The following is a 12,196-nucleotide window of genomic DNA, read 5'->3' as shown; positions in this document are numbered from 1 at the left end:
CACACTAGAAATTATCAATACTTAAGGAATATTTTCCTTAGCTGTGACTTGCACTCTTCTCCTCCTCTACTCTAGTTTTGATGGCAAACAATGCCATTTTAAAGGTTTATTTAAAGCACGTAGGGCCAGAATCCCCAGGCAAACTCTAAGTATCCAAATGGCAGAGACTGAGATAAATGTTTCTTTCTTAAATTACTCCAACACTCACTCTAGTGCCCACTAATCAAAAACCACCAGGAACACTCTTGCAGTAAATAAATTGAGCTTTCATTCACTTACTACAGCAAGAAAGAGTACACCAAAGTAATTGGAGAATTTTAAGAAACTGGTGGATACTTAGGATTCTCTATTTCAGTTTGTTTTCGGTGATTCCAAGAAAGGATTAAGAAACCAGAGGCCAGGTTTGGATTGAGAGCTGTCAGGAGGTAGGGACAATTCATTGATTATCTTGGCAAATTTAATCTAGAAAGCAGAGGATTAAAGCTGAATTGGAGTCATCATCGGTAAAGAAGAAGCAATCATTCATGTCAGTCATAAGAGAGGGATGTTTAATTACTTTCGTGTGTGGTTGGAGAGGGTCCTTTTTCAGTCTTGTTTCAGACATACTCAAGAAGTAGGCTTGTCTGATTATTTATATTCCGCAAGAGGTATTTATGTTCAGTTGGGAACATTGTGGCCTGTCAGCTGCCAGGGCCATTTTTTACTTTGTCAAAAGTTATTCAAAAGATAACAGAATAACTTAAATAACTATTGAATTAACTTCAAATTTATCCTAAATCTAATGATAATGTAAACTTTAACTCATAATTTATCACTCCAACTTTCTGGCAGGCACTGCACACATGGAAGGGAATAAGACATACTGGTCTTTGACATAGGTCCATGAGCTCAAAGTCCAAAGAAAAGGCAAATGTCTAGGCTGATGCAATACAAGCATGAAAAGTGCCCAAATGTAAACATGAATAAGGTGCTGAGCTGGTGCAAGAAACAGAGCGTTAGGCTCCATCTGGAGGCGTGTGTGAAGCTTTCCAGGAAGACATGCCACCTGGGACGGATGTGTGAGGATGAGTAGGAGTTGGCCAGTTGGAAAAGGGAGGGTGGAGGATGCCCTTCCACAGCAGTCACAACCCAGGTGTAAAGTAGCATAATGAGTTGAGGAACAAAATATAAATCAATGTTGCTGGAGAAACTTTATTCAAAGCACTCAAAAATATTTCCAGGATATTTTTTAATATAAGGTGCTATTTTGGCACCTCTGAAATTGCACAGCACAGAAGGTGAATTTTGTTCTCAGTTAATTAAACTGAGTGTTAAAGAGAAAGTAAACTATACCAAAAACTAAATACTTTTACATATGGATCCCATTCTAGAAATGGAGACAAAGTAGAAATGGAATATAAGCCAATTCAAAATAACATACTGAAATTTATATGTCCTCCTTCCCTTGAATATAATGGATTAGAAAAAATTCAGAAATTTTACCCTAAAATTAGAATTCAAATCCCAACACATAGAAATAAAACCAAACAACTTATTGTATCATCTTTCTGTTATACCAAGAAAACTCAGAAATTCAATGACTATTGTATAACACAGTAAGTAATTCTCATATCAGGGCAAACATGCACGCACGCACACACACACACCCATAAGCGTGCGTGCATGTGCACACACACACACACACACACACATTTCCATGCTATTAATATTGAGGACCTAGTCTTTAGATAATTTATTTTGGAAATCCAATGGCCTAAATGTTAATACATACTTTCCTATAGTCCTTTAAAAATTAACACATTATTAGTATTTAAGGTCAATTCATTTCATTCTAGTTTGATATAGAAATTATCCATCAATTACTTGTAAATAAGCATTGGTGGTGAGGAAGGAACAGTTTAGGCAAGACAATTAAACAGTAGAAAAAACAATTTAAAAGTCTAATTTTACTAGGAAAAAAAAGATGAACAAGTGCTACAGTCTGAATGTTTATATCCCCACAAAATTCCTATGTTGAAACCTATCCCCAATGCTGACAGTATTAAGAGGTGGGGACTTTGGAAGGTGATTAAGTCATAAGGGCTGCATCCTCCTAAATAGCATTAGTGCCCTTATAAAAGTGATGTGAGGGAAGTTTTTTGCCCCTTCTACCATGTGAAGACATAGAAGGTATACCACCTATGAGGAACAGGCCCTGACACCAAATCTGCCAGCACCTTGATCTTGTACTTCCCAGTCTCCAGAACTGGAAGCAATAAATTTCTATTGTTTACAAATTACTCAGGCTAAGGTATTTTGGTATAGCAGCCAAAATGAACTAAGATAACAACTCACTAAAATAGGGAAAGAATATGAATAAACCAACAAAAGGGAAGGGCAAACAATTCACAGAGTGATACAAATAAGTGTTCCACAAACAGATTAAACAATGCTCAACTTTTCTATTAGGAAAGTGCATGTGACAACATGAGGGTTTTTTTTTTTTTTTTTTTTTTTCACTATTTAGATTGGCCTAGGACAGGAAAGCACAGTATTGGCAAAGAGGAGCGAGAACAATTGTTTCTTATTCTTTTTTGTTTTTTCTGTTGCTTTTTCTCATTCTTCACTGCTTTTCTTCTTTTTTGCTCACACCTCCCCAATATACTCTGATTCTTACAAGGACTCATATGATAAAGGTTTATCTTCAGAATACATCTTTCTCTTTTTGCTGAGTCCTTTAATATCCTTTTCTTTCTCAGTTCCATCTTTTGACCTCTTTTTCTTTTTTAAACTATCCTTACTGGCTGATTCAGTTTCTGACATTGAGCTTTCAGAAAATTTATGTGAACGGTTCTTTTTTCTTTCTCCATTTTCCTTGTTTCTTATCCTCATCTTCAGAATCAGAAGAACTGCTGGAAGAATCAGAGCTTAAAGAAGTAGAAGATGAATACCTACCAGATTTCTTCTTTTCTTTTTTCTTTCTCTGTCTTTTTTTGGATGAGCTCTCACTTCCACTTAACAATTTCTCCCTGTGTTTTTCCAGTTCTTTCTTCCAGTTCTCATTCATTTTTTCTTCAAATTCAGCCAAAGCCTTGGAACCTTTCTTTTTCTTTTCTAGTTGCTTTTTTACTTCTTCCCAGGTAGGCCTTGGTCGATTCAGATAATCCCGTATTGTTGGCCCTGAAGACTGGATTGGACCCCTTGATCTCGCCATTGCTATTGGGTTCATATAGGCCACCCGACTGTCCCGCTTCCCCATGGTGCTGGATTGAGCGCACAGTGGTACGCCGAGGGAAACCGGGCCGGAGAGACGGCCGAAGAGGGCCCGCCGCAGGTCCTCTTGTCGCCTCCCCACTCGGCTCTGGTTATTTTTTAAGAAGAAAAATCCGATGGTAGAAATGTGTGTGTAGAATAAGCCCATTTTAATAAATGAGTTAATACATAACTATTTGCATAGATCACAGAGCCAAAAACACGCATATGCTGTGTTCTCATTTTATTTTTATTTCAGGCAGAATTTATTTTGCTTAAGAGTAATTTCTGGCAACAAGATGTAAAGGGACTGTAACTCCTCATTCCTGAAATCTCTCCAATATCTTTTGATAAAAATGTCGGTACCAAGGTTGCATAAAAATGTAATAATAAACCACAAGCCACACTTTAATGGCATAAAAAGGACTTTGAAAAAACCAAGATGTTGTTTATTCTGCCTCCTAATTATTATTTTTCATCTTTTTTTTTTTTTTTTTTTTGAGACAGAGTCTTGCTCTGTTGCCCAGGCTGCAGTGCAGTGGTTAGATCTCGGCTGGCTACAACCTCCACCTCCCGGATTCAAGCAATTTTCCTGCCATAGCCTCCTGAGTAGCTGGGATTACAGTCGTGTGCCACCATGCCTGGCTAATTATCGATTCAGATAATCCTGTATTATTGCCACTATCTTTTTTTTTTTTTTTAGCTAATGAGAAATGCCACATAGTGGCTTCAATATTGTTTACAACTGCAAAATGCCTTCATGAAAATAATTTAGTTGCTCCTGAGAGGCCTGATAGATGTCCCTGAATTCTGTCCAGCCATGCCATGACTGACAGAACAGAGGAAAACCAGGAAAAGGTCACACATGGTTTGAGAAACCATCAAAATGTGGTGTCCATCTCCTGGCCAAGACAGGAATTTACAGCACCATTGTGGTGTTCAAAAACTGTCGGAAACCTTAGGAATTGTCACAGTTATCACAACTACACATTCCAGCAAAGAGGAATGGAAGACAGAGGCAACACGAACCAGGAGAGTAGAAGGTCTGTCCCCCAGCACTGAAGCAGGCACAAAGGCATAACATGAAACCCTCATGGAGAATAAACAAACAGTTGAAGTTGCACAATTAAACTATAAAATTCAACACTGATTGCAAACTGGCTTTTAAAATGTGTAGACCTATCACCCTACTATGTTTCATCTCTTTTACCAAAATTCTGTCAGTTCACCTATTTTGTTACATATGTATTTTCTTCCTTCTGTAGTCACACTAAACTATATTCTAATGCCAATGCTACAAAAAAGGAAGCCAGGTAATTGACGCACCAGGCTGCATGAAATGTTCTAACGGGAATCCAGTGCTATGAAGACACTATGGATTCCAATGGGAATCCAGTGCTATGATAATAAACCCACTCCTCTAGTTCAGCATTTCTCAACCTTGAACTACTGGCCTTTTGTGCTAGATAATTTTGTGTTGAGGTGGCTGTCGTCTGCAGGGTAGGAAGTTTAGCAGCAGCCCTCGGCTCTACCTTCTAGATGCCAGTAGCACCCTCTCCCAGCTGTAACAATGAAAAATGTCTCCAGATTTTGCCAAATGATCCCTGTGGAATAAAATCACCTCAGGTGCAGAACCACCATTCCAGAAGAAAGTTTATAAATCACAGTAAAATCCTTAATGGATCTCAAAAAAGGAGAAAAGGAAAGAAAGATACCGTGAAGAACAAGAATAATAAAAATAAATGTAGGCTGAACATTTTTAAAAGACAGAGGTCCAGCACACTTCCAAAAGTCAGGTAAGGAATTACCCAAGATTGCCTTTCTTTTTGAAGAAGATATTTAAGAACCAAATGTAGCTTAAGTCTGAGTTTTCTTAAATAAATGTGTTAGTAAATCTTTATCTTTTGTGTGTGACCAAACACTCATCATTAGCACTTATGTGCTTGCTTCTTACAGAATGGACGAGATTACCGTGTCTTGAATTTTGAAACCAAGGTTTATATCTGAACTACATCACTTACAATTCAGTGGCCTTCAACAAATTCTATCATCTTTCACATTAGTTATTAATATATATAATGGGGACAATAACACTCCTTCATGTGGGTTATTGTAAGGATTAAAAGAGATTACAACAGGCATCTGTTATAATGTCTACTACAAAACAGGTAAATAATCAATATTTTCTCCCTTCCTCCTCATACAGTTTAACAAGTAAGAAAAAACTGCAGATAGAAGGGATCCTGGGATGTCACCACAGGCAAGAGGACATAAAAGCATCTGTTCTGGAAACAGGAAGATTGAGGGAGAAGGAGCCCAAGAAAGCAGAGAGCAGCAGTCACAGAGTCAGGAAAGCTAAGAAAAATCCAGACCCGGTCCAGTCGTCACCTGGTGTTGAATATACTAGGTGTGTTTTACTGTTTAATTTAGGCATTTTCCTCACTTTCCTTTTTTAAAATTTTATAAAACTTCTGATTGTTTCTTAAGAGATTTCATGGTGCTTTTAAATTTATACATTAAGGAGTTATTCTTGATCATATAATATTATCTTTGCATATAGTATATTTTAAAATACTGATAAAAATGCTGTGTCTAGTATCTATGACTATTTTTTTAAATATAGACTTTATTTTTCAGGGCAGTCCCATACGCCGCTTTCTATACACGGGCACAGCCTCCCCGGGCACTGTCAACATCACATCAACTTCAAAACCTGTTCTATGGGCCTTGACAAATGTACAATGACATATATTCACCATTGTAAATCATACAGAATAATTTCACTGCCCTAAGAATGCTCTGTGCTCTGCCTATTTTTCCCTCCCACGAAGTCCCTGATAACCACTGATCTTTTTACTGTCTCCAAAGTTTTGCTTTTTCTACAATGACTTAGAGTTGAAATCATAAAGTATGTAGACTTTCCAGACTGGCTTCTTTCACTTAGTATAATGTATTTAAGATTGAATCCTCCACGCCCTTTCATAGTTTGATAGCTCATATCTTTTTAGCACTGAATAATATTTCATTGTGTCAATGTACCACATTTATCCATTCACCTACTGAAGGACATCTTGGTTGTTTCCGAGTTTTGATAATTACGAATAAAGCTGCTATAAGCATCTGTTCCATGTGCAGGTTTTTGAGCAGACATAAGTTTTCAACTCCCCTGGATAAATGCCAAGGAGTGAGACAGCTGCATCATATGGTAACAGCATGTTTAATTCTACAAGAAACTGCAAAACCATCTTCCAAAGTAGCTGTACCATTCTGCATTCCCACCAAGAATAAATGAGAGTTCCTACGGCTCCACATTCTCACCAGCATTTGGTGTTGTCAGTGTTTGAGATTTCAACCATTCTAACAGGTAGGCAGTGATATCTTACTGTTCTAATTTGCAACTCTAATGATACATGATGTTGAGGATCTTTTCACATGCTTATTTGCCATCTGTATATCTTCTTTGGTGAGGTGTCTGTTAAGATCTTCGACCCACTTTTAAAATCAGGTTGTTTTCTTATTGTTAGGTTTTAAAAAGTTCTTTGTATATTTTGAGTAACAGTTCTTCATCAGATGTGTCTTTTGCAAATATTTTCTCCCTGTCTCTGGCTTGTCTTTCTGTTGATGTTTTCACTTTTTTACTTACTTTCTTACCTCTCTATTCCACTGAAAATTTGTTTCCTTTCTAAGTTAAGGGAAAATATCTTTTCAAAAAAAAAACAAAACTACCAAATATATTTGCTTATTTAGGCTTGAGAAGATAACTGAAAAACTGAGACCATTTTCCTCTCTGACCCTGGTACAGGAGAGACAGAAAAAAGATTGGAAAGAACAGCTAGTTTGCAGCAGTTATAAGATAAGCAAACAAGCCAATACCTGGGGCCTTCAGAAGAGAAGAAAGCGGAACTAGCTGGAGATCAAGAAATGAACCCAAGCTCAGGTCCTTAGTCTTGCTAATAGGTCACCAAACATGAGCTGCCTCACCTGTAAAATGATGTGTGCACTGTGTGTCTGTGAGTGTGAGAAAATACATATTCAAAGGATCTCAAATGTGCATGTTTGGCACTATCTACAAATACAGTTATTCACATAGAAAAAGATGCACTGAAAAACTGAATATTTAAGAATACAGTCTTTTTATAAAATTTTTATTGTTTAAGTATACTGGGATCTTCAAGAACTGGAATGGCCCAGGTCTCTGTTCTCCTCTGAGTGGTCCTATTTAGACCATGCTCTCTCTAGCCACAGTGACTATTGGTACATTGCATACAACTTACTCAACTCTTTGGGTGAATTTCTACTCTTGGCCCTCAATTAGCATTCACCAAGTGATGATCTTAATAATATACACAAAAGTTTTAAGTACAACATATTCTGTAGGCACAGAGGCTCATGCCTGTAATCCTAATACTTTGGGAGGCTGAGGTGGGAGGATAGCTCGAGCCCAGGAGTTTGAGACCAGCCTGGGTATGCAGCGAGACCCCATCTCCACAAAAATTTAAACATTAGCCAGGTATGGTGGCTTGCACCTGTAGTCCCAGCTACTTGGGAGGCTGAGGCGAGAGGATCACTTGAGCCATGGAGGCCAAGGCTGCACTGAGCTATGATCATGCCACTGCACTCCAGCCTGGGCAAAGGAGCAAGTCCCCGTCTCAAAAACAAGAACAACAACAACAAAATCACACATTTTTTTACCCAGAAGAAATACACAGGTCCTCAGGTATGTGACAAACAGTACTTTCGAAGATTTAAACCACACACACAGAAAAAAACCACACACACACATATACATGTAAAAGAAAACCAATACAACAAGCAATTTATAACATATTCTGGGCTTATTTTCCTTCCAAATTCATTTTTTCAAAGTTGTTTAATGACATATCAAAAAGTCTCTGCCTAAGGAAATAACACATGGCATGAAATACCAAGGTAAAATCCAGAGGCAAGCACTTTTCAAAAATGTACATACCTTTGAGTGGTTTTGTCCTTTTAAACTATAAAATCTAATTTCCCCTGAAAAAAGAGGTGTTGTCTATAAGAAATGCTAACCTTAGCCTACCTTCAAACCTCTGTAATCTCCAAGGACTGAGACATTATGAAACTGGACTGAGCATCATCAGCTAATCTTGGCAATGGTTGCTGAAGAGATATTATTATACATTATGGAACTTCCTGGAATAGGGAAAAGCACCCTGGAAGGAATTTTCTTGCCCAGTATGGGTGTGAAAAGGCATTTGAGTACAGTGATTTGGAGTTCTGGAAACAAACAGACCTGAATTTGGGTTTGAGGTCTGCTACTTACCAACTGGAAAACCATGGGCAAGTTAACCTACCTTTACTGGCTTTAGTTTCTTCATCTGAAAATGAAAATACTACCACCTCACTCATAGAGTTGCTCTGATAATTTGAAAAGATTATGTACTAAAATATTTAGCATAGTGCCTGACCCCAGGAGGTTTCAACAAATGGTAGGACCCACTTACATAACTGCTAATTATGTAAATAAATACTAATTAAAATAACCACAACCAAAACAACTATAGTCTGGAGGTCTACCAGGAGGCTGTGTCTTGTTAAGTCTCATTTAAAAGCCTACTGAGAATGGCACCAGAGTTTCACTCATTCAGGTGTCCTGTGAATGACAATGATCAGGTCATTGTCCCTAAGTTTCCTTCCATTTCCCTCATTAGTGGAGGCAGTCATCATTAGGACTATTCAGAACCACTAAAGAAGGTTTAGTCACAATCATGTCCCACATTTTTTTACTTAAGGGGTCTATAGGGAAGATACCAGTAGTGGATAGTTTTCATAACAGTGATTATCACTCATCTGGGAAGGCAATAATTCCAAATCTTTTTCCTACATGACACACCTTAGGGATATACATTCCCATCTGTATTAGTGGTTCCACTGTTTCCATGATTGAGTTGTGGGCTCAATCTACAAACACTTACTGAGTGCCAACTATGAACTGGTTACAGTGTTAGGGATGCAGTGATTCACAAAATCCACGTGCTCCTTACCCTTTGGAGAGCTGACCACCTAGCACAGTGCTCTACAACCTTTCATTGTCATCCATTTTATATCATGACCTACTAATATATTTGTGCACAGGTGTATGTTTGCACATAAACACACACATATGAAAGTTTTACTAAACAATACCCTTACTGAAATAAGCCAGGTTCAGAAAGATAAATACTGCATGTTCTCACTCATATGTGGAAGAGAAAAAAGTTGATCCCACAGAAGCAGAGAACAGAACAATGATTACTAGAGGCTGGGAAAGCTGTGGTGTGGGACGGTGGGATAGGGAAAGGTTGGTTAACAGTTACAAAGGTAAGATCTAGATTGGAAGAATGAATCCTAGTGTTCTGTAGCACTGTAGGGTGACTACAGTTAAATATAATTTATTATATATTTTCAAATAGCTAGAAGAGAGGATTTTTAATGTTCCCAACACAAAGAATAACAAATGCTGGAGGTGATGGATATGCTAATTACCCTGCTTGTGATATAGGAGTTAAGAGAATACTATTTAGGCAGATAGTGAGAGTAAGGAAGTCCTCAGTAAGGTTTTCCTTTTAATGAAAAGTAGCCTCCAAATCATTTTCTTGTCTAACAAAGAGCAGCCAGTAAAATCGAGCTGCAAACATAGACAAGCAAGCTGGAAGCTTGCATGGGTGAATGCCAGCAGCTGTGCCACTAGGAAAAGACCACCTGGGGGCTAGGTCCAACATGGCAGCTCCATCTTCCCCTTTCCTTGTCAACCACGTGCACAGTAAGGAGCAGGCAACATGGCACAGGTCAAGTACAGACCCCATTTGCATAATAAAAGATTAGGGTGGAGTGGCCAGCCTCTTCACGTGCTATGTAAACGTCACACCTGGTCCAACCAATCTTCAGGCCATATGTAAATCAGACACCATCTCTTCAAGCCTGTCTATAAAATCCTGTGCACTCTACTGCAGGCTGGAAGTCCCACTTAGGCACCCCTCTCTCTTGCAGGAGAGGGAGCTGTTCTCCTTTCTCTTTCTTTCACCTATTAAACCTCTGCTCTTAACCTTACTCCATGTGTGTCCGTGTCCTTGATTTCCTTGGCATGAGACAACGAACCTCAGGAATTTACCCCAGACAATGATGCTGCTTCACTTGGAGCACTACATCTGGTATACATGTATTGAAATATCATACTGTACTCTATAAATATGTAAAGTATTCTATCAATTAAATATTGGCCAGGCATGGTGGCTCACACGTGTAATCCCAGCACTTTGGGAGGCCATGGCAGGCAGATCACTTGAGGTCAGGAGTTCAAGAGCAGCCTGGCCAACATGGTAAAACCCTGTCTCTACTAAAAATACAAAAAAAAAAAATTAGCTGGCTAGGCACGGTGGCTCATACCTGTAATCCCAGCACTTTGGGAGGCCATGGCAGGCAGATCACTTGAGGTCAGGAGTTCAAGAGCAGCCTGGCCAACATGGTAAAACCCTGTCTCTACTAAAAATACAAAAAAAAATTAGCTGGCTAGGCGCGGTGGCTCACACCTGTAATCTCAGCACTTTGGGAGGCCAAAGTGGGTGAAATACCTCAGGTCAGGAGTTTGAGACCAGCCTGACCAACATGGAGAAACCCTGTCTCTACTAAAAATACAAAATTAGCTGGGCGTGGTGGCGGGTGCCTTGTAATCCTAGCTACTTGGGAGGCTGAGCCAGGACAATCGCTTGAACCCAGGAGGTGGAGGTTGCGGTGAGCCAAGATTGTGCCATTGCACTCCAGCCTGGGCAATAAGAGCAAAACTCCATCTCAAATAATAATAATAATAATAATAATAATAATAATTAGCTGGGCATGGTGGTGTGTGTCTGTATTCCCAGCTACTCAGGAGGCTGAGGCAGGAGAATCGCTTGAACCCGGGAGGCGGAGGCCGCAGCAAGGTGAAATTGCACTACTTCGCTCCAGCTTGGCTGACACAGTGAGACTCTGTCTCAAAAAATATAAAATACAAATTTAATAACAAACAATGCCCTTACACTCTATTTTTTTTTTAACCTAGTTGGGTTATTTTACTATTGGCTGCAATGCACTAACCTAACACCTGACACACGAATAGGTTGCAACCCACCATTAGAAACACTTTGGTCCAGCATGCCATACCCTGCCATGCCTCTTCCGTGCCCTCAGCCCTTTAAGTGCAACTATGTTAAAGCCCTCAACTAACTAGTTCACTATGAACACCCAATAAAAGTATAAGCATACTCAACAAAACATTTTCTTCTGGAAAAAACAAAATGAACTGTCTACTATTTTTCTCATGCTAACATTTTCTATTAGATATCTACTTGTTCTGATAAAATGTAACCAAAAACAATAAAACCTCATGGAATTCTGAAGATTCTTTTGTTTATTCTGGGAGGAAGAGAATGGCTAAACTTGGTGCCAAATTGCCTCCAAACCAGGAAACATCAAGTAACCCAGTCAATGCCTCTCATTCCTGCTAGTCCTGGGGTTTCCTAAGTCATCATGCAAGGACCACTTGCAGGGATTAGTTCCTATCAGTTGGTTTAACTCTGCAATAAAGTTTCATTCATGCTGACCTCAGTGATTTGAAATTTGGCTTAAAAACTTTAAACATTTTTTTACTCACTGTATTAGTCTGTTTTCATAGTGCAATAAAGAAATACCTGAGATTGGGTAATTTATAAAGGAAAGAGCTTTAATTGACCCACAGTTCTGCATGCCTGGGGAGGCCTCAGGAAACTTACAATCATGGCAAAAGGGAAAGCAGGCACATCTTACATGGCAGCAGGGGAGAGAGAGCGTGGGAAGGAAAAACTGTCAAACAGTTTTAAACTCATCAGATCTTGTGAGAACTCATTCACTATCATGAGAACAGCGTGGAAGGAAACCACCCCCGTGATCCAATCACCTCCCACCAGATCTCTCCCTTGACATGTGGGGATAA

General features: G+C 39.0%; 1 protein-coding gene and 1 pseudogene across 2 annotated transcripts in view; both read right to left on the bottom strand.

Moving 5' to 3' along the window:
* Positions 1 to 12,196, bottom strand: part of BICC1 (BicC family RNA binding protein 1) — a 323,312-nt gene that overhangs the window by 115,222 nt on the left and 195,894 nt on the right. The window lies entirely within an intron of this gene.
* LOC105737808 lies at positions 2,522 to 3,333 on the bottom strand (annotated as a pseudogene). Its single transcript, XR_001113501.2, has one exon. The product of XR_001113501.2 is annotated as a protein FAM133B pseudogene (transcript).

The sequence above is a fragment of the Nomascus leucogenys genome, chromosome 18 (genome assembly GCF_006542625.1).
Source record: "Nomascus leucogenys isolate Asia chromosome 18, Asia_NLE_v1, whole genome shotgun sequence".
Taxonomy (NCBI): domain Eukaryota; kingdom Metazoa; phylum Chordata; class Mammalia; order Primates; family Hylobatidae; genus Nomascus; species Nomascus leucogenys.
This window is presented reverse-complemented; position numbering and strand designations above follow the sequence as displayed.